Source organism: Jaculus jaculus, chromosome 2 (assembly GCF_020740685.1).
Source record: "Jaculus jaculus isolate mJacJac1 chromosome 2, mJacJac1.mat.Y.cur, whole genome shotgun sequence".
NCBI classification, from domain to species: domain Eukaryota; kingdom Metazoa; phylum Chordata; class Mammalia; order Rodentia; family Dipodidae; genus Jaculus; species Jaculus jaculus.
The window spans coordinates 18,307,222-18,326,829 of NC_059103.1; the positions used below are offsets into that span (position 1 = coordinate 18,307,222).

Here is a 19,608-nt window from a genome sequence, read left to right on the forward strand (position 1 = left end):
GGTCCTGGGTTGAATCCCTAGTAATACTTATTAATTAACCAAAAATACATGTATATGTGTGTGTGTGATAGGCTTATATCTGTGTATGCATGCTCATATGTGTGTGAGCATTTATGTGTGTGCAAGTGAATATGAAGGCCAGAAGTCAATGTCAAGTGGTTTGATTCAGGTGTCCCCCATAAACTTAAGTGTCCTGAATGCCATGTCCCCACCTGATGGTGAATTGGGAATTAACGCCTCCTGGAAGCAGTGTATTGTCGTGAGCAGGCTTATGGGTATTATAGCCAGTTTCCCCTTGCCAGTGTTTAGCATACTCTGCTCTTCCTGTTGCCCACCTGATGTTGGTCAGGAGGTGATGTCCACCCTCTGCTCATGCCATTGTTTCCCCTACCATCGTGGAGCTTCCCTTCAAGTCTGTGAGCCAAAACAAACCTTGTTCCTACAAGCTGCTCTTGGTCAGGTGATTTCTGCCAGCAGTGCGAACCTGACTGCAACAGGTAGACTCTCACCCTAGCCCAGGCTGACCTGGAATTCACTATGGAGTCTCAGGTTGGCCTCAAACTCACAGTGATCCTCCTACCTCTGCCTCCTGAGTGCTGGGATTAAAGGCATGCACCACCGACGGGCGTCCGGCTCAAAAAGCGGCAGGACGCGCGCGGTAGCAGCAGTTCGCGTGTCGGCGTTCGTCGCGGAAGCCGAGCATCCCGTGGAGGCGAGCCGAGAGTAGCGTGCCATGGCAGAACAGGACGTGGAGAATGCGCTTTTGGATTATGATGAGTATGAAGAGCCCCAGGCGCCCCAGGAGAGTACCCCAGCTCCCCCCAGGAAGGACGTCAAGGGGTCCTATGCGTCCATCCACAGCTCTTGGCTTCCAGGACTTCCTGTTGAAGCCGGAGCTCCTGAGGGCCATAGTCGTCTGCGGTTTCGAGCACCCCTCAGAGGTCCAGCATGAATGCATTCCCCAGGCTGGGATGGGAAAGACAGCCGTGTTCGTGCTAGCCACCCTGCAGCAGATGGAGCCTGTCAATGGCCAGGTGTCAGTCCTCTGTCATGTGCCACACCCGGGAGCTGGCCTTCCAAATCAGCAAAGAGTACGAGCGCTTCTCCAAATACATGCCCAGTGTCAAGGTGTCTGTGTTCTTCGGGGGGGGAGGGGTCTCTCCATCAAGAAGGATGAGGAAGTGTTGAAAAAGAACTGTCCCCACATCGTGGTGGGCACGCCAGGCCGGGTCCTGGCGCTCGTGAGGAACAGGAGTCTCAATCTGAGGAACGTGAAGCACTTCGTGCTGGACGAGTGCGACAAGATGCTGGAACAGCTGGATATGCGGCGGGACGTGCAGGAGATCTTCCGTGTGACGCCCCACGAGAAGCAGTGTATGATGTTCAGTGCCACCCTGAGCAAGGAGATGCGGCCAGTGTGCAGGAAGTTCAGGCCTCAGCTCAGCAGCTTCCGCCCTCCCCGGGGAGCCGGGGCTGCTCCCCAATACCCAGACAGCCCTCATGATCCAGAGGGATGCTGGGAGGCAAGCGGCATCTTTCTTGCCTTGGTTTGTCAACCTGGGAGCCATGTGTGGTCGCCCCTGAGCTGGAGCACAGCCTGCCTGGCTTGTGGGAGAGATTGTTGGCTGAGTGGGCGTGGAGTGGAGGTTCTGGACACGCGAGAAGCCCAGAGGCGAGCCCAGCTCCTCTCGTTCCTTCCCACGCAGCCCATGGAGGTGTTCGTGGACGACGAGACCAAGCTCACGCTGCACGGGCTGCAGCAGCACTACGTCAAGCTGAAGGACACCGAGAAGAACCGCACGCAAGCTCTTTGACCTCCTGGACGTGCTGGAGTTCAACCAGGTGACGCCCGCGCTCGGCCCAGGCTGGCTTCCGGGGTGGAGACGGTGCCCGGTGGGCCTGACCGCAGCTCTTCGCAGGTGGTGATCTTCGTCAAGTCGGTGCAGCGCTGCATGGCTCTGGCCCAGCTCCTGGTGGAGCAGAACTTCCCAGCCGTCGCCATCCACCGGGGCATGGCCCAGGAAGAGCGGTGAGTGTGATGCCGCCTGCCGTGGCCCAGGGCGCAGGGCGCAGGGAGCAGTGCCGGGGACGCTGTTTGATGCCTCCGCTTGCGTCTCCTGCACCCAGCCTGTCACGCTACCAGCAGTTTAAGGACTTCCAGCGTCCGATCCTGGTGGCCACCAATCTGTTTGGCCGAGGGATGGACATCGAACGTGTCAATATCGTCTTCAACTATGACATGCCTGAGGACTCAGATACCTACCTCCACCGAGTGAGCCATCCTGGATGGAGTGGGGTGGCTCTTCGTGCCTACATGCTGAGGGGTGCCACCTGGCCTGACCCTGACCCTGTCTCCCCATAGGTGGCTCGCGCTGGTCGTTTTGGTACCAAAGGCCTGGCTATTACTTTTGTGTCTGATGAGAATGATGCCAAAATCCTCAATGATGTTCAGGAGCGGTTTGAAGTGAATGTGGCAGAGCTTCCGGAAGAAATTGACATCTCCACATACAGGAAGTGGCTGGGGCAGAGCCAAACAAGGTGGGCCGGGGTCGGAGGCCCCTTCTCACCACCTTGTCTCACAGTTGAGCAGAGCCGGTAGCCATGTGCCTTGGAAGGACTCAGCCACCCGCTCCCAGCCGACTCACGTCTGCTGGCTCTCCTCACTGCACTGCTCCAGAGTTGTACATTTGTGGAAGAATAAATTGTTGATTATGAAGGCCTGGCCTATTTCATGGACACTAGCCGGTGGACCCCTGTGACAGCCAGCAACACCACCTTTTGTATCTTTTTTTTTTTGTACCTTTTGTGATATTTAATTTTTAAAGTGTCAGCATTGAAAAGTTTTAAACAGATTAAAAAAAAAAACATAAAGTCATGCACCACCATGCCCTGCTCCACCTTATTTTTTTGAGACAAGACCTCTCACTGAACTTGGAGCTCAACATTTCAGTTAGACTAGCTATTTAGCAAGTCACAGGGATCCTCCTATGTCTGTCTCCCCGATACTGGGATTATAGGCACATACCACCACGCTTGGCTTTTACTTTATTTTATTTAAAACATTTTTAATATTTTATTTATTTATGAGAGAATGGGAATGCCAGGGCCTCAAGCCACTGCCAACAAGCTCTAGTCATATGTGCTACCTTGTGTATCTGATTTTACATAGGTACTGGGGAATCAATCCTGGGTCCTCTGACTTTGCAGGCAAATGCTTTAGCCACTAAGCCATCTCTCTAGCACTTGGCTTTTACTTAATATGGATTCTGAGGATTTGAACTCAGGTCCTCATGTTGGCATGGTAAGCACTTTACCAACTGCCTAAGCCATCTCCCCAATCCCTAACAGCATTCTTAAAAGAAATAAATTCCATTGATAATTATTCTTCAAAAGAGAAAGGTTATTCATCCACAATGCCTTTGTTTGATTCACTCCTCTCCTGAAAATTTACCTAAATTCCTTCCTGTCCCTTCTTGCTTTACACAACAGATATATGCTGTTTTGTTTGTATCAGTTTATCATATAAGGATATCCTCAGACTCTCACCTCATCTGTCTCCCAACCCTTGGCCATCTTCCTTGCTGTGGCCATTAGCAGTGTAAGGACTCAAGGTAAGGTTCATTTAGGATCACAAGAGCCATGGTATCTAAGCTGTATGTGTGATCTGGCCTCCACAGTGGTGGACAACAGGCCACAGGGCACACTCCAGAAGCATGAGGGTATTAACGCCTTGAAAACTCAAGCCTGGGGCTGGGGATGTGGCTCAGTGGTAGAGGACTTATCTAGCATGTGCCAGGCGCTGGGTACTAGTCCCAGGACTGAGGAAGGAAGGGAGAAGGAAGGAGGAAGGAGGGAAAAAGAAAGGAATGGAGAGAGGGAGTGAGATAAAGGGGAGAAAGGAAAGGAAATTGAAGTCTGACCAATAAGAAAGAAAAAGAGGAGAGCAAAGGAGCAAATCTCTCATCAAAGTTCCCATCCAGCCTTCTTTCCAGCCCTCTAAGGAGCTAAGAGAGCAGGAGACAGTGGCTGAACCTGCGGTGCTTACTCTCTGCCCCTCCCTCTTGCTTCCCCTGTCCTCATTCTTGGCTGCCATAGGTTCGCTCATTCCCAAATTCTCAGCACTCAAGCCTGCCAAACTCTGCCCACCCCGTCCCCCATCCCACTGGGTGCTACGAACCCTGTTTCTCTCCTGCCTAGAGGATTTGAGTCTTACTCCCTCACTCCTACATCTTTGCTCTCACATACTAAAAAGCCTACATAATGGTTCACTGAACCCTCATGAGCCCACAGCTCTTAATCATTTTCCTTTACAAGTTAATTTTGTTTTGAAAAAAAAAAGAAAAAAAGTAAGTAGTTAATACAAACACAACTGAAGCCCTGTATCACTCTCCAATATCCCAGTGTTCCCCAAACACATTAGTCATCCTGAATTTGGTGTGCCTCACCCAAATTTGAGCTTTTAAAAGTATTCATGGCTGGGGAAATGGCTCAGTGGACAAAGTGCTTCCTGCACATGCGCGGGCACATGAGTTCAAACCCTGTAAAAGCCAGACACTGTGGTGCACTTTTGCAATCTCAGCACACTTAGGCATAGTGTCAGATAAGAGTCAGAGAAAACAGGATTTCCTGGAAGCTTGAGATCCAGCTATGCTGGCAAAGAGACGGGTAAACAAGAGACCCTGCCTCAAAATGAGATGGAAGATGAGAGCCAACAGACACATGTACCTTCTCTCTCTCTCTCTTTCTCTCCCTTTCTCTCTCTCTCTCTCTCTCACACATACACACACACACACAATAATAAAAAATGAATATTTATCATAAAATATTTTAAACATAAAAGAGAATCTTATAATAAAAGTGTGTTTATCTAACCCAGTTTTATCAAAGCCATAATTATACTATATTTTCTTCAAATCTTTTTAAAGTGACTTTATAGAAGTATAATTTACCTGGCATAGTTGGAGGCCCCTGATTGAACAGTTATTTTATTCTTCTCTTTTCAGCCTAGTAGTAACCTTATCTTTTATTACTATTATTATTATTATTATTATTTCCCTAGACTTTTTATTCTGCCCAAGTGTTTAGGGCTGTTGACCTGCATCTATAATAAACACATATATACACAGATGCACAAATACATATTGCCACAGTTTGAGTCTGAAATGCTCCCTTTGGACTGATATTGGTCTGCATCTGGTGGTGCTGTTTTGGCAGGCTGTAGCGTCTTTAGGGGGTGGATATTTGCTAAAGAAAGTGGGATATTGAAAGGCCGGGTCCTTGAGGGTTTATAGCCCAGCCCCAGGTCCAGCCCCAGCTCTGCCTCTTGATTCACCAAGATGTAACCAACTGCCTCTCACCTCTACAGCCATAGCCATGAACTACTCCTATGCTTGTGGGATGCCTTTTTTCCCCAGCATCACCCCTAAATAGTGAGCCAGAATAAATGCTTTCTTCATTGAGTTCTGTCAGGAATGTTGTCATAGCAATGTGAGCAATATATAATATACACATACATTCATACATACAAATACACATATATATGCTACATATATAACAAACTAGTTACTTACACATATACATATATGATGTACATATATCATATTTATACATATACTTTTTGTTTTATATATATATATACACACACATACACTAGAGTTTATGTGTGTGTGTTGATTTGTTAACTATGATAGAATATTCTATCTCCAGTTGATGGATATATAGGTTCTTGGCAATGTTTTACATGAAAATTATCACAACACAACAAACATTTTTAAAAACGTTATTTATTTAAGAGAGAATGAGAGAGAAAGAATCACAGTGAACCTTTTGCACACCATGTAGACAGGCTCTAACAATGAAGTGGGAGTCAGGAAAACTTATATCAAAACATACTAGACTTGTTTCAGTGTTCTGTATTAATTCCATTTCATTTTGTGTATGTGCATGTGTATACGTCATGTGTGGTCATGTGTGTGTATGTCTGTGGGGAGTGGGTCATGAGTACTGTGTGCACATTCATGAGGAGGCCAGAAGTTGATGTTTGGTATCTTCCTTAATCATTCTCTACCTTATTCTTTGAGACAGGGTCTCTTGCTGAACTTGGAGCTTACTAATTTGGCTAAACTAGAACGAGCAGGCTCTAGGGATCCTCCTGCCTCTGACTCCAAAGCTCTGGAATTACACGAACAAGCTACCATCCCTGGATTTTAGGTATGTGCTGAGAATCCAAACTCAGACCCACTCATTCCATTTCTAATAGCATTCCATGCTCCTAACTAATGAAATCGGGTCTTTAACATGAGAGAGAGGTCTCTCCCAATCTCACCCACCAAGAAGTGGAAGCATTAAGTCTATTTAATAAACAAAACATAATTTCTAAAAATAGTGCTGCACACTAAAAAGCACTGTGAATGTTCATTATTATCAAGAAGAAACATAAATGGGTTGGATAGGCACTATTTTGGATGAGATTATACCAAAGGACCCAGGAGTCAACTTGAAGGGGCTCATATATAAACATAGGCAGAAAGAGATTATAACTTATTAAAAATAGGAATTAAATCTGGGCGTTGGTGGCACATGCCTTTAATCCCAGCACTCGGGAGGCAGAGGTAGGAGGATTGCTGTGAGTTCAAGGCCACCTTGAGACTACATAATGGATTCCAGCTCAGCCTGGGCTGGAGTGATACCCTACCTTGAAAAAAAAATAGGAATTAATAAGTGCATGCTGACATAAAGGAAGGAATGGCTGAAGGACAGAAAAGGCAGTGCATAAATGAAGAAGAAAAGAGGAAGTTTCTGGGAGAGATGGCTTAGTGAACAAAGCACTTGCTGCACAAGCATGAGGACCTGGGTTCGGATCCTCAGCTCACGTAAAGCCAGATGCTGTAGCAGGAAGATGGAATCCCAGAACACCTGCATCAAGGAGAAGGAAGGAAGGAAGGCAGAGGCAGGAGAAATGGCAGGAAGCTCACAGGTCAGCTAGCCTAATGAATGCAGTGTGGTGAACAAGGAGGGATGCTGCCTCAAACAAGATGTAAGGTGAGGACTGAATATTAAATATTTTTTATTTATTTATTTATTTATTTATTTGAGAGTGACAGACAGAGAGAGAAAGAAGCAGGTAGAGAAAGAATGGGTGCACCAGGGCCTCCAGCCACTGCAAACGAACTCCAGATGCGTGTGCCCCCTTGTGCATCTGGCTAACATGGGTCCTGCGGAATCAAGCCTCAAACCAGGGTCCTTAGGCTTCACAGGCAAGCGCTTAACCGCTAAGCCATCTCTCCAGCCTGACACTTGGAGTTTTCCTCGCACCTCTACTCACCGTGGCAAGCACACATGTGCATGTACACACACACACTGAGCCAGTAGGAGACATTTCAGATCCCACTGTCTTCATTCTCACCCCACTCTCCTGGCACATTGTGGATCGCAGAGTGAAAACCTTGTTTCCCAAGAGCTGAAGCTTTTCTTCTTGCATGTGATCCCCCTGGGAACCCTTTTCTCCCAATGTATATCCATCTACACAGCCTGGAAGAGCAAACCAATAACTGATTCTGACCTGGGTGGTGTCAAGATGCGTATTTTTGCCTAGGCTGACAAGTGAGTTAGCTAGTCTTCAAAGAGGGTGCCAGCCAATGCCACTCAACAATATGAAAGGCAATTTGCCTTGGGGGGAGAAAAAGTCATTTCAACATGAAAATTGACTTCACAACAATATATCTGATGAAAACAGGATCATAAAGGAGCTGCTGGCGGCCTACCTTCCCGCACCGCCATTCGGGGGCCCTGGTAATCCCCTTTTCTCAGGCATGCTGCAGCAATGAAAAATGAGGCCTCCGGTGGGAAATCAGGTTGGACCATTTTGTTTAAACCTCTGAAGCAATGAAGCAGGACTGTTCACACATTGTACAGTCGTAAGAAATGCAATCAGCAAGCACTCCGTGATTTCTACGTGAACACATAGCAATGGCTCCATATCACTACGCATCACTCAACCTTGAAAAGACTTTGTTTATCCTGCCTTTTCTTGCTGATTACATCCAATGCCCAGAGCAGAGTTCCCAAGACGTCATAGCTAATCACGTATCATTTGAACATCAGATCCTGCAATGACTTTGGCTTGCTCATGAACTCAACAAGTCACTTTTAAGTCTCCTGCTAGTCGACACCAGACAAGGGCTGTAGAGATGACTTGGCAAGAAACAGTGTTTGCTGCACAAACAGAAGAACCTGAGGCTGACTCTCAGCACTCATGTAAAAGGGGGTGGAGGGAAGCCATGCCTGGACATGCCTGGCTGTAATCCTAGTTCTGAAATAGGAAGAGACTGGTGGGTCCCTGGGATTCCCTGGTCAGCTAGTCTCATCAAAGCATGGTGAGCTCCAAGTTGAGTGAAAACTCCTGTCTCAGAGAAATAAGATGAGAGAACAATAGAAGAGACACCTAATGTCCTCCACACTCGTAAACATCTGTGCGCAAACACACACACACACACACACACACACACACACACATCACCTTCTACACATCAAACAGACTATACCGCAAACACATAAAAAAAATCAAAATAAATAAATAAATAAAAGAACACCAGACCAGAGCCTATGACCACAGGGCAAGGTCATACTACTTCTTTGACACTCCAGGGTTTTACAAAACTAGGCATGCGCACCTTGTATGCATCTTTTCTCTGGTCCTTGCTCACAGGCATTAGCAGTGACAGCAGCTTTAATGGGGCAGGCTTGTTTTAAGACTATGAGTTGTTCTGGTATTCAGAAGGCCCTCTTCCTTGTTACTGAGACGTTTAACTGATGAGAGAAGACCCACCCTAAATGTGGATGGCATCATCCCATGGCCTGGGGTGGGGGGGGCATTCTGGACTGAACAAAAAGAAGGAAGTGAGGGCCGGATAGATGGCTTAGCAGTTAAGGCGCTTGCCTGCGAAGCCTAAGAATTCATGTTTGAATCTCCAGGTCCCACGTAGCCAGATGCATAGTGACGTAAGCGTGCAATGTCACACACGTGCACAAGGGGACACACGCATCTGGAGTTTGTTCATAGCAGCTAAGACCCTGGTGCATCCGTTCTCCACCCTCCCCCCCCTCTAAAAAATAAATAAATAAATAAGAAAAAAAGTGAGCTGAGTAGCAACATTCATCTCTCTCCGCTGCCTGACTGTGGACACAAGGTGACTATCTGCCTCTCACTCCTGCCAATGATTGGCTGTATCTCCTTAAAGAATAAACCAAAAGAAACCTCTCCTCCCCATACAGTTGCTTCTTGTCAGGTATTTGGCCACAGCAGCAAGAAAAGCAACTAAAACAGTACCCCTCAAGTGGCTGGTGCAGGGTGTGACATGACTCTTCTATGTGGGATTAGGCTGTGCCTGGCTGTGGAGCACTCCACATTCTACAGAACAATAGCTGTCAGGTTGTACCTTGCCCTGAATGACTCCATTTTCTAAAGCAGTCGTTGGCTCCACTTGGAGTGTGAATGCTGAGGGAGAATGACTCTGCGTCTTTGTGTAAATGCAGCACCAGCCATGAGGCACAGGCCAATAAGTAACTTGTTTATGCAAATAAAATACCTCCACCTATGCATTCATCAGACTAAGTGCAGGAACACATGGGCACACAGGCATCTCAAAACTGTATCAGAAGAGCCAGACCAGTAAAATTGACAAACACACCAGAGCCCTTCGCCTCGGACAAATAATAAGAGGGGTACCTAATCTGGGGGATGGGGCATCCACAAGCTCTGTCCTCAGACCATCTGGGACATGTGTCATGGGATTGATAGGTGATGGCCTCCCAGAGCTGACCCCCAAGGCTGCAGCCAACCACAGTGTCCTTGCTCCGCATGTTCAAGCCTCTATGCGACTGGCTTCATTTTATCAATAACTTAGCTAATCACCCAGAAATCTTTCTTTGCTTTCATATCAGCTATCTGTTGTTGCCTTCAGTAAGCCCTTTTGAGCCCTATAGCTGCATGTTGTGAGATGTGGTCCTCTGAGAAGAACAACCATTGCCATCTTTATCAAAAGCTGCTGTGGGCTTGGAGTCATGGCTCAGCAGCTAAAGGCACTTGCTTGCAAATCCAGTGTGGCTGGGGTTCAATTCCCCAGCATCCCACCCTAAATGTGGGCCAACGAGTGAACTTGTCTGGAAATAAAGGGTGGACAGTGTTTCTGAGGATGATGTCCACGGTTGTCCTCTGGCGTACACACACACACACACACACACACACACACACACACACAAACATATGTGTGTGTGTATGTATATATATATATATATATATACACATACATATATATATACACATACATATATATATATACACATACATATATATATATACACATACATATATATATATATACACACATACATATATATTTGCATGCATGCAAACATACAAACATGCATATACCACATCCACATGCAGAAGAAAAGAAACCTTAAGGCTGGAGAGATGGCTTAGCGGTGAAGGCTCTTGCTTGCAAAGCCAAAGGATTCCAGTTCGACTCTCCAGGACCCACATAAGCCAGATGCACAAGCTGGCACATGTGTCTGGAGTTCGTTTGCTGTGGCTGGAGGCCCTGGCATGCCCATTCTCTCTCTCTCTCTCTCTCAAATAAATAAGTTAATTAAATATATTTTTTAAAAAAAAGAGAAACCTCAATGCGCACATTAGGCATCACAGGTGAGCAAAATCGATCAATACACCTTCCTTACAAATCAGTTTCAATTAATCAATGATTTTTGTTTGTTTGTTTCTTTTTGAGGTAGGGTCTCTCTCTAGCCCAGGATGACTTGATATTCACTATGTACTCTTAGGTTGGTCTCAAACTCACAGTGATCCTCCTGTCTCTGCCTCCTGAGAGCTAGGATTAAAGGCATGCGCCACCATGCCTGGCCACAAGTGAACAATGTTAAGAGTGACCTTTCTTGCTTATAGATCTGCATTCTGCTCTTAGGAGGATACTTGAGCATCTTCCTCTAACACCCTTGGGCTAAATTGGTCCTACCCGGCAATGTGCATTACTGTTAAGACACCATTCCTAAGCGTGAGCTCCCCCACCAGAAGATATGCCCATCTTGCTCTTCCCTCAGGGCACCTCTGGGGTAGTGATGGCTAGACCTTGATGCAGAATTGTCAGCCGCCCCCTTCCCGTACTGTGGCTCAAGGAGGGTGTCAGCCACAGGCTCTCTCAGGGTAGGGAGGTCTCTTATGGTACTTTAGCTAGGTGCCCATCCCCACAGGATGTCACCTTGGCAGTTCTTTCTTCTGCTGGCGCTGACATTGACGGATCCTTTAAAGCTCGCTGCCTGGCATCCATCTGGGAAGCTGGTCCTGGCTAACCCAGGCTGTGGAATTCACAACACTCTGTGCTATCATTCCCAGGTGTCTTGAGACATGATTTTTTTTTTTTTTGTTTCCAAGGCAACCTGAAGCACCAACAACTCATATCTTAGCACAGTGGAGCAGACTTTGGCCCCAAAGGGGAAAAAAAAATCTTTGTGAATTAGAAACTAGGGTGGAGATATCTAGGACTGGGTCACAAGACAAGATGTGCCATTGCCATCCTTTGCCTGGTGATATGTCCAGACTGAGGTATTCCCTTCTGGAGGCACCTTACTTAACATGTGAAGACAAACCCACTGCCATCCTGACACGGGTACCCCCCCTCCCCAGGGCAAACTGTTTCCTCTGTGTCAAGATCACTCACTTTGAGAGACAATCCTCCCACAATGAGAATCTTCTGGATACTGGAAGCTCAGAAACCCCCAGTTACATCTGATGTTGCTCCAGGATAACTGACTTAGTCTGTTTTCTGTTGTTAAGTACAAAGAAGAGAAAGTTGACTTGGCTCATGGTTCTGGCTTGTCACACCTGGCAAGGGTCAGAAGTGGAAAAATGACAGCCATGTTCAGAAGGGGTCAAGTATATGGGGTAGTCTTACTTTATATTAATATATTCTTGTGGGAACAAATCCAGTCCTGTGATAATTTCATGAATCCCTTCCAAGAGTGATGTGCCAATGACTTAATCACCTTCCACCAAGCCTCACCTCTTAGACATCACCACCTTTCCATACTGCTACACCAGGGACCAAGGCTCCAGCACAAGAACCAAACCACAACAGTGCTGTGGCTTAAATGTCACTGTCCCACCTGCCCTTACTGACCAGGCCACTAACAAGAAATTCCTAAACGTGGGTGAACAGTCCCATGGGCTTGGCATGCTCAAAACTAGATGAGAGTTACTGAGGCACACTTGAGTCAGAGACCTGTTATCACCATCCAAGAAGCTGATATACATAGAATAGCATAAATTCCAGTCAACGTGATGTAAACACAAAAATATCATCCTAATTTGGTCATAAATACTAGCAGAAGGAACAAGTGAATGAATTCACCTGTTTTAGGAAGAGAGTTTGAGTCACGGTATGAGAATCAATGGTCATGGTTAATTCATCCCTTTGCTGACCCATTCATAAAATGTTTCTCCATCACAATGCACACCTCCCACTAAATTCAATAAACAGACCTAAAGATCAAGTGAAGTATTGTCTGGGTCTTTAAAACCTCCTGATCCCAGGAGATAGAGCAGAGCACACACACACACACACACACACACACACACACACACACACACAAAGTCAATGAAAGATGATGGGAACAGCAGTCAATAGACACGAAAATTATCAACATGTAGAAAAGGGAGAGATCGGCTCAGGAGAGTTTAAATTTACATCTACCCAGTCAGCCAGTAGCTTCACAAATATTTGTTTTTGAGGCCCAGTCATATGCCAGGTTCCCCACTGCAGACCAGGAATACAGAAGCGATGAGATCAACACAAGACCGCGCAGGTTAGCTCCGCTTATATGCAATGGTGCAGCCCATCCACGGAGACAGAGAGCAAGGCAGTTGTCTAGGGCTGGAGGGGCTGAAAAGAAGTGGAAATAATTAGCTGGTATCTGGAAAAGGACCTTGGAAGTGACAGAAATGTTTTACAGTTGATTGTGGCAGTGGTTGCACAATTCTGGGACTATACTAAGAATCATTGACTTGGGCTGGAGACATGGCTCATAGGTTAAGGTGCTTGCCTGCAAAGCCTAAGGATTCAGGTATGATTCTCCAGGACCTATGTAAAGCCAGATGCACAAGGTGCCATGTGTGCCTGGAGTTTGTTTGCAGCAGAGGCCCTGGCATGCCATCTCTCTTTCTCTCTCTCCCTCTCTCTCTCTCTCTCTCTCTTTACCTGCTACTTTCTCTCTCCTACTCTCTCTCTCTCAAATAAATACATAAATTTTTTTTTTTAAAAAAAGAATTATTCCCTATGGAGACAAAGATGATGGACTCCAAGGAGAAGGTGTCATTAGCCTTCATCCAAAAGAAAGGCTACAACCATCAAAATCTCTCTCAATTGGGCTGGAGGAATGGCTTAGTGGTTAAGGCACGTGCCTGCAAAGCCAAAGGCCCCAGGTTCGATTCCCCAGGACCTACGTTAGCTAGATGCACAAGGGGGTGCATGCATTCTCTCCCTCCTTCCCTCCATCTGTCTCTCTCTCTCTGTCTCTCTCTCTCTCTCTCTCTCTCTCTCTCTCTCTTTCTTTCTCTGTCAAATAAATAAATAAATAAATATTTTTTTTAAAATATTTTTTTAATCTCTCTCAATTAACAATGCCTATCCCCTTTAACCTATCCTGGTCTTACTTTCCCTTGGAGAATCTGTTTTTGTTTTACAGAGAGCAGCAAGAGCAGAGAACAACCATAATCTACTAAGACAAGACTATGTAGCTGACTGCCTGACAGGACATGAACCGCCCCTCCCATAGCAGCCAGGGCCCAGGTGAAGCCACAGAGGAACTGGCAAGTGTGCCGCTTCCACAGCAAACCTGACAACCTGAGCCAGGGTGACGGAGGCCGACACTGAGGACAATCGAAATGCGCCAAAGCAGAAATCCAGCAGCTGCTGAGCAGTCAGTGCTAAAGGAAAATTAAAGCACACCCACCAAGGCCCAAGGAAGTTCACAGAAGAGGGGTTGGGAAGGATGTAAGAGGCTGGGAAGGAATTATCAGGGACATTGTCCTCCCCACAGTGACAGACTACTGCTCTCACAACTCCGAACCTACAACTCCATGGTGAATACCAGCAATCACACAGAGGAGGGTCCTCCGTGCAATGGGGGTAGGGAGGACGGAAATGCTGCTACCAACATGTGATATATCCATACAAAGTTTCTACTTCTTAAAAAAAAAAATGAACCATTGACTTTTGACTTTGATTTCATTAACTTGTATTTACCTATGTATTTCTGTGGTAATGTGAAATGAATCCAGGGGTTTGCAATGTGCTAGGCAGGAGCTCTACCACTGGGCCACGCCCCCAGTCCCTCACTGGGGGATTCTAGGCAGGAGCTCTACCACTGAGCCACGCCCCCAGCCCCTCACTGGGGGATTCTAGGCAGGAGCTCTACCACTGGGCCACGCCCCCAGCCCCTCACTGGGGGATTCTAGGCAGGAGCTCTACCACTGAGCCACGCCCCAGCCCCTCACTGGGGGATTCTAGGCAGGAGCTCTACCACTGAGCCATGCTCCCAGCCCCTCACTGGGGGTTCTAGGCAGGAGCTCTACCACTGAGCCATGACCCCAGCCCCTCACTGGGGGATTCTAGGCAGGAGCTCTACCACTGAGCCGCACCCCCAGCCCCTCACTGGGGGATTCTAGGCAGGGGCTCTACCACTGAGCCACGCCCCCAGCCCCTCACTGGGGGATTCTAGGCAGACTCTACTATTATGCCATTCCCCCATCCCCTCGCTGTGAGATTCTAGGCAAGTGTTTGTTTTACTCTTTACTTTGAGAGAAATTCTCAATTAAGCTACCCAGACTAGCCTTAAACTAACTCTCAAGGTCAGGTTTATCTTAAATTTGTGATCCTTCTGCCTTAGTCTCATGATTAGCTAGGATTACAGGCTAGAACTAAGAAGTTTAGCTTTGCTTATACACTTTTACCAGTGAATCATGGGACTTAAGGAATATGTGTCAATAAAGTTGTTTTTTTAGAAAATCATGATGCTAGCAGAAACACAGGAAGTGTTCACAACAGCTGGTGAAGACATCTAAGATGGAGATGTCCACGCTCCTATGGAAGGTACTCAGGGGCTTCCAATAGCACCTAGTGAGAGAAAGATATGGAAGATTTCCCAGAGGAAGTGACATTTTGATGAAATGTTTTCCAGGCAAAGTGCGAATATAAAACAGTTCTAAGAAGAGAGGGAAAAAAAAAACGCATGATGTCCTTGAAAACCTGAAGAAAGTTCTGGAAAGTTAAGCACAAGCCATGGTATGAAGGGCCTTACAAGTTTCTAGAGTCTGGGACTTCATCTCAGTGGCAAAGGGAAACCTACTTGGGGTAATCACAGCACATGAGAGGCAGATTAGACAGCTTGAAACCATCTGACTCCTTATCATATGTGAATCACTAAGTTAATCCTGGGCCTGCTTTCTTGCTTCTTACCATGTGAGATTTAGAAAGAAACAAGAGGGCTGGAGAGGTGGCTTAGCTGTGAAGGCACTTGCCTGCAGAGCCAAAGGACCCAGGTTCTATTTCCCCAGTACCTAGGTAAAGCCAGATGCACAAGGTGGCACAAGCATCTGGTGTTCGTTTGTAGTGGCTGAAGACCCTGGCGTATCCAATCTCTCTCTCTTTTTTTTTTTTATCTCTCTCTCAAATAAATAAATAACAATTTTTGAAGAAAAAAGAAACAGGAAACAGAGCAAGGGGGTGTTTTGCAGGGGTAGTATAAAGGATGGGATGTGAATTGCCCTCCATGGGCTCATGGCTGTCAACACCTGGTCCTCAGCAGGTGGCGCTGTTTGGGAAGGTTGTGGAACCCTGTAGATGTGGAGCCTCCCTAGAGGTCACTGGTGGAAGGTCTTCAGGTTTTATAGCCTAACCCCCACTTCCTGTCTGTCTCTTCTTTCTGGTCCTCCAAAGATGTGAGAAAGCAGCCTTATGCTCTGGCCACCATGACCTCAAGCCATTCTCACTGCCATTCCTTCTCTATCATGATGCACGTATATCCCTTCAAACCATGATAAACCAGTCTTTCCCCTAAATTGTTTGTTCCAAGTGTTTTGCCACCAGGATGAGAAATTTAATTAATTCAGTTACAGAGTCTGTTCAGCATGTGTGAGGCTCTAGGTTCAATCCCCAGCAGGGCAAAAAAAAAAAAAATCATAATAAAAGTAATAACTTCAAAAGAAACAAAAAAGCATCTCTTAAGTGAAGAGGCTTTGTTTGAGGTATTCTATTTATTGCAACTAACAACATCATCCATGAATTGATGAACAATGCCAAGATGCTGTCTGTGGATATTTTAAGAAGAACAAAAAAAAAAAAAAAAAATGGGGGAGGACTGAATTGGCAGGTCAACATCATTAACTGCCACTGGAGGTGAGGCAGACAGATGTCCCAAAGCGTGTGACCACCAGCTTGACAGGCACCCTGTCAATCACCATGTCAGGGAAGACAGAGAAGCAGATGTGGGCAATTTGGATGTCCGGATTTGCAAGGGAAGGCAGGATGGGAAAGGGGACAGAGAGGCCTGGGCTGGTCTGAGCATCCAACCCTAACGAGTCCAACTGGCAATGTCCCATCCTACCAGATTGCCTTATAAATAACACCATGACAACAAAGAACAACATGGCTCTGCTGTGAGATGCTGGCAAGAGATGGGAACGACCACTCCCCTTTGAGTTCTCACAGTGCACATGGGAAGGAGGCACTGAGGCATTGTTCACCAGCATTATTTTACACAACACAGCGGTGAGCCCTTAAGGCCCAATCATTGTTGAACATGGAATTTTCTAGATGAGGAGGCAGAGGTAGGAGGATCACTGTGAGTTTGAGGCCAGCCTGAGACAACTTAGTGAATTACAGGTCAGCTTGAGCTAGAGCTAGGCCCTACCTCAAAAAACAAAATAATGATAATAATAATAATAAATGGTAATAGAAGAGATCCAAGGACATAAAGAAAAAATATCAGAATAAGGAGCTCAGTGTGATGGTGGTACATGCCAAGAATCACAAGTTTGAGACCAGCTTGGAGTACAAAGATTCCCCTATCAAAAAACAAACAAACAAACAAACAAAACCAGAGTTGGAGAAATGTCTTAGTGGTTAAGTTACTTGCCTGTGAAGCCTAAGGACCCTGGGTTGATTCCCCCAGTACCCATGTAAAGCCAGATGCACAAGGTGATACATGTGTCTGGAATTTTTTTACAGTGGCTAGAGACCCTGGTGTGCCCATTCTCATTTTCTTCTCTCTCTTTTTGTCTCTTTCTGCTTGCAAATTAAATAAAATATATTTTAAAAAAGCAATGCTTGGCAAGGTGACATATGTGTCTGGAGTTTTTTTTTGCAGTGCATGGGGGTTCTGGTGCACCCATTCTCTCCTCTCTCTCTCTCTCTCTCTCTCTCTCTCTCTCTCTCTCCCCTTCCCTCCCTCTTTCCCTCTTTCAAATAATAAATAATTTTTTAAAAAATGTTAGTATGTAATAGAGGGACTTAAGACAGCTTAGCAGTCAGGGCATTTGCCCAAAAAGCCAAAGGACCCAGGTCCTATTCCCTAGTATCCATGTAAAGCCAGATGCATAAGGTGGCAGATGGGTCTGGAGTTCATTTGCAGTAGCTAGAGGTCCTATGTACCCATTCTCATTCCCCCCGCCTCCCTCAAATACATAAAATATTTTTTTAAAAAAACAGTGCTTGGCTGGAGAAAAGACTCAATAGTTAAGTGTGCTTCCTGTGCAAGTATAAGGACCCAAGATACTTCAAATTTGAATCTTCAAAACCCACGTTCAAAAGCTAGGAGTGGAGCTAGAGAGGAGCTAGAGAGATGGCTTTGCAGTTACAGCACTTGTCTGCAAAGCCACAGGACCCAGGTTCAATTCTCCAGGACCCACATAAGCCAGATACAAAACATGGTGCGTGCATCTGGAGTTCATTTGCAGTGTCTGGAGGCCCTGGCACACACATTCTCTCCCTCCCTCCCTCCTTCCTCCTCTCTCTCTCTCTCTCTCTCTCTATCTCTGCCTCTCTCTCCCTCCCTCAGATAAATAAAAAATAAAATGTTTTCAAAAAAAATAGGGGGACTGAAGAGATGGCTTTGTTGTTAAGGTGTTTGCCTGCAAAGCCAAAGGATCCCGGTTCAATTCTCCAGGACCCATGTTAGCCAGATGCACAAGGTGGCACATGAATCTGCAGTTCCTTTGCAGTGGCTGGAGGCCCTGGCGCACCCATTCTTCTTCTCTCTGTCTCTCTCTCCCTCCCTCTTTCTCTCTCTCAAATAAATAAACAAATGAATATTTAAAAAACTATAGGAAAGCTGGGTGTGACCAGGAGCATCTGTAATCTCTTGTTCTTGTCTGAGCCAGAGATTCTTGCTGATCGCAGAACTCACCATTTTTTCACAAGCACTGTTGATTTCTGGGTCTCTGCTCCCCTAAAGGACTCAGTAGGGCTTGTGGAAACAATGGCAAGTTCTGGGATCAGCAAGAAACTCTGTCTCGGACAAGAACAGGGGGAAAAGCAATGAAGTGAGATGCTCCACTTTCTGCTCCAGCCCCCACAGGCAAGTACACCTGCTCCAGGTGAGCTCATGAAGTACTGCCTAGGCACACGCATGTGCATGCACTGTCCACACCACATTACAGACACTAGCATACACAAGGGGAAAGAGGGTGCTGTAGACTAGGGAGATGGCTCAGTGGGTAAGGTGCTTGCCACTCAGTCATGAGGGCCTGAGTTCAGATCCCCAGAACCCACATAAGACATAGGGTGTGGAGGTACATGCCTATAATCCCAGCGTTGGGTAGGGTGAGCCAGGAGGATCCCTAGAGCTTGCTGGTTAGCTAGTCTAGCAGAATCAGCGAGCTCCAGGATCATTGAGAGACTGTCTCAAAAAGTAAGGTGGAAAAAAATAAAGGAGGAGAGTGATTGAGAAAGAAACCTGATATTGGCCTCTGGCCTCCACAATGGTGCAGAAACACATGTATAACACACACACACACACACACACACACACACACACACACACACCAGTAAAATTGAAGCAGTAACAAAAACAATACCTAAGCAACTAGCAATAACCAAGTCTCCGAGGTTGCTGTGCTAATTGCATAATACAGAAAAGACCCCCTCCATTGAGAACCAGTATGTGGGCATTCTAGTTTCAACACCTCTAATTCTATGCACTGTGAATCTGAAAAGACCTGGTATCCTTAAGGCCACTGTGGGAGGAAAGTTGTTCATAGGCTCTACTTGATAGCTAAATTCAGTGTGGGTCAATTAATTTAGTCTGGGTCAAGGCAGTTGGCGGGATGTATAAGAATTCATGAAATATTTATGAAACATCACTGTGGTGTCAGTGTGCTCTAATGACTGATCATACAAAGCTCTTTTCACGAACACTGAAGACGGGCTACGGAAGACAGGGTCCTGCTAATAAAGATAACCACGTACTATGTATGAGCTCTCAACACACGAACTTAGTAACCATGAACTTGAGGAAGTAATTAATGCCCAGGTCACGTGT

At 46.2% G+C, this 19,608-nt stretch overlaps 1 protein-coding gene and 1 pseudogene across 1 annotated transcript in view; one reads left to right on the forward strand and one right to left on the reverse strand.

The window, feature by feature from the left end:
* Caln1 (calneuron 1) overlaps positions 1 to 19,608 on the reverse strand; it is a 471,181-nt gene that overhangs the window by 300,523 nt on the left and 151,050 nt on the right. The window lies entirely within an intron of this gene.
* LOC105944334 lies at positions 661 to 2,599 on the forward strand (annotated as a pseudogene).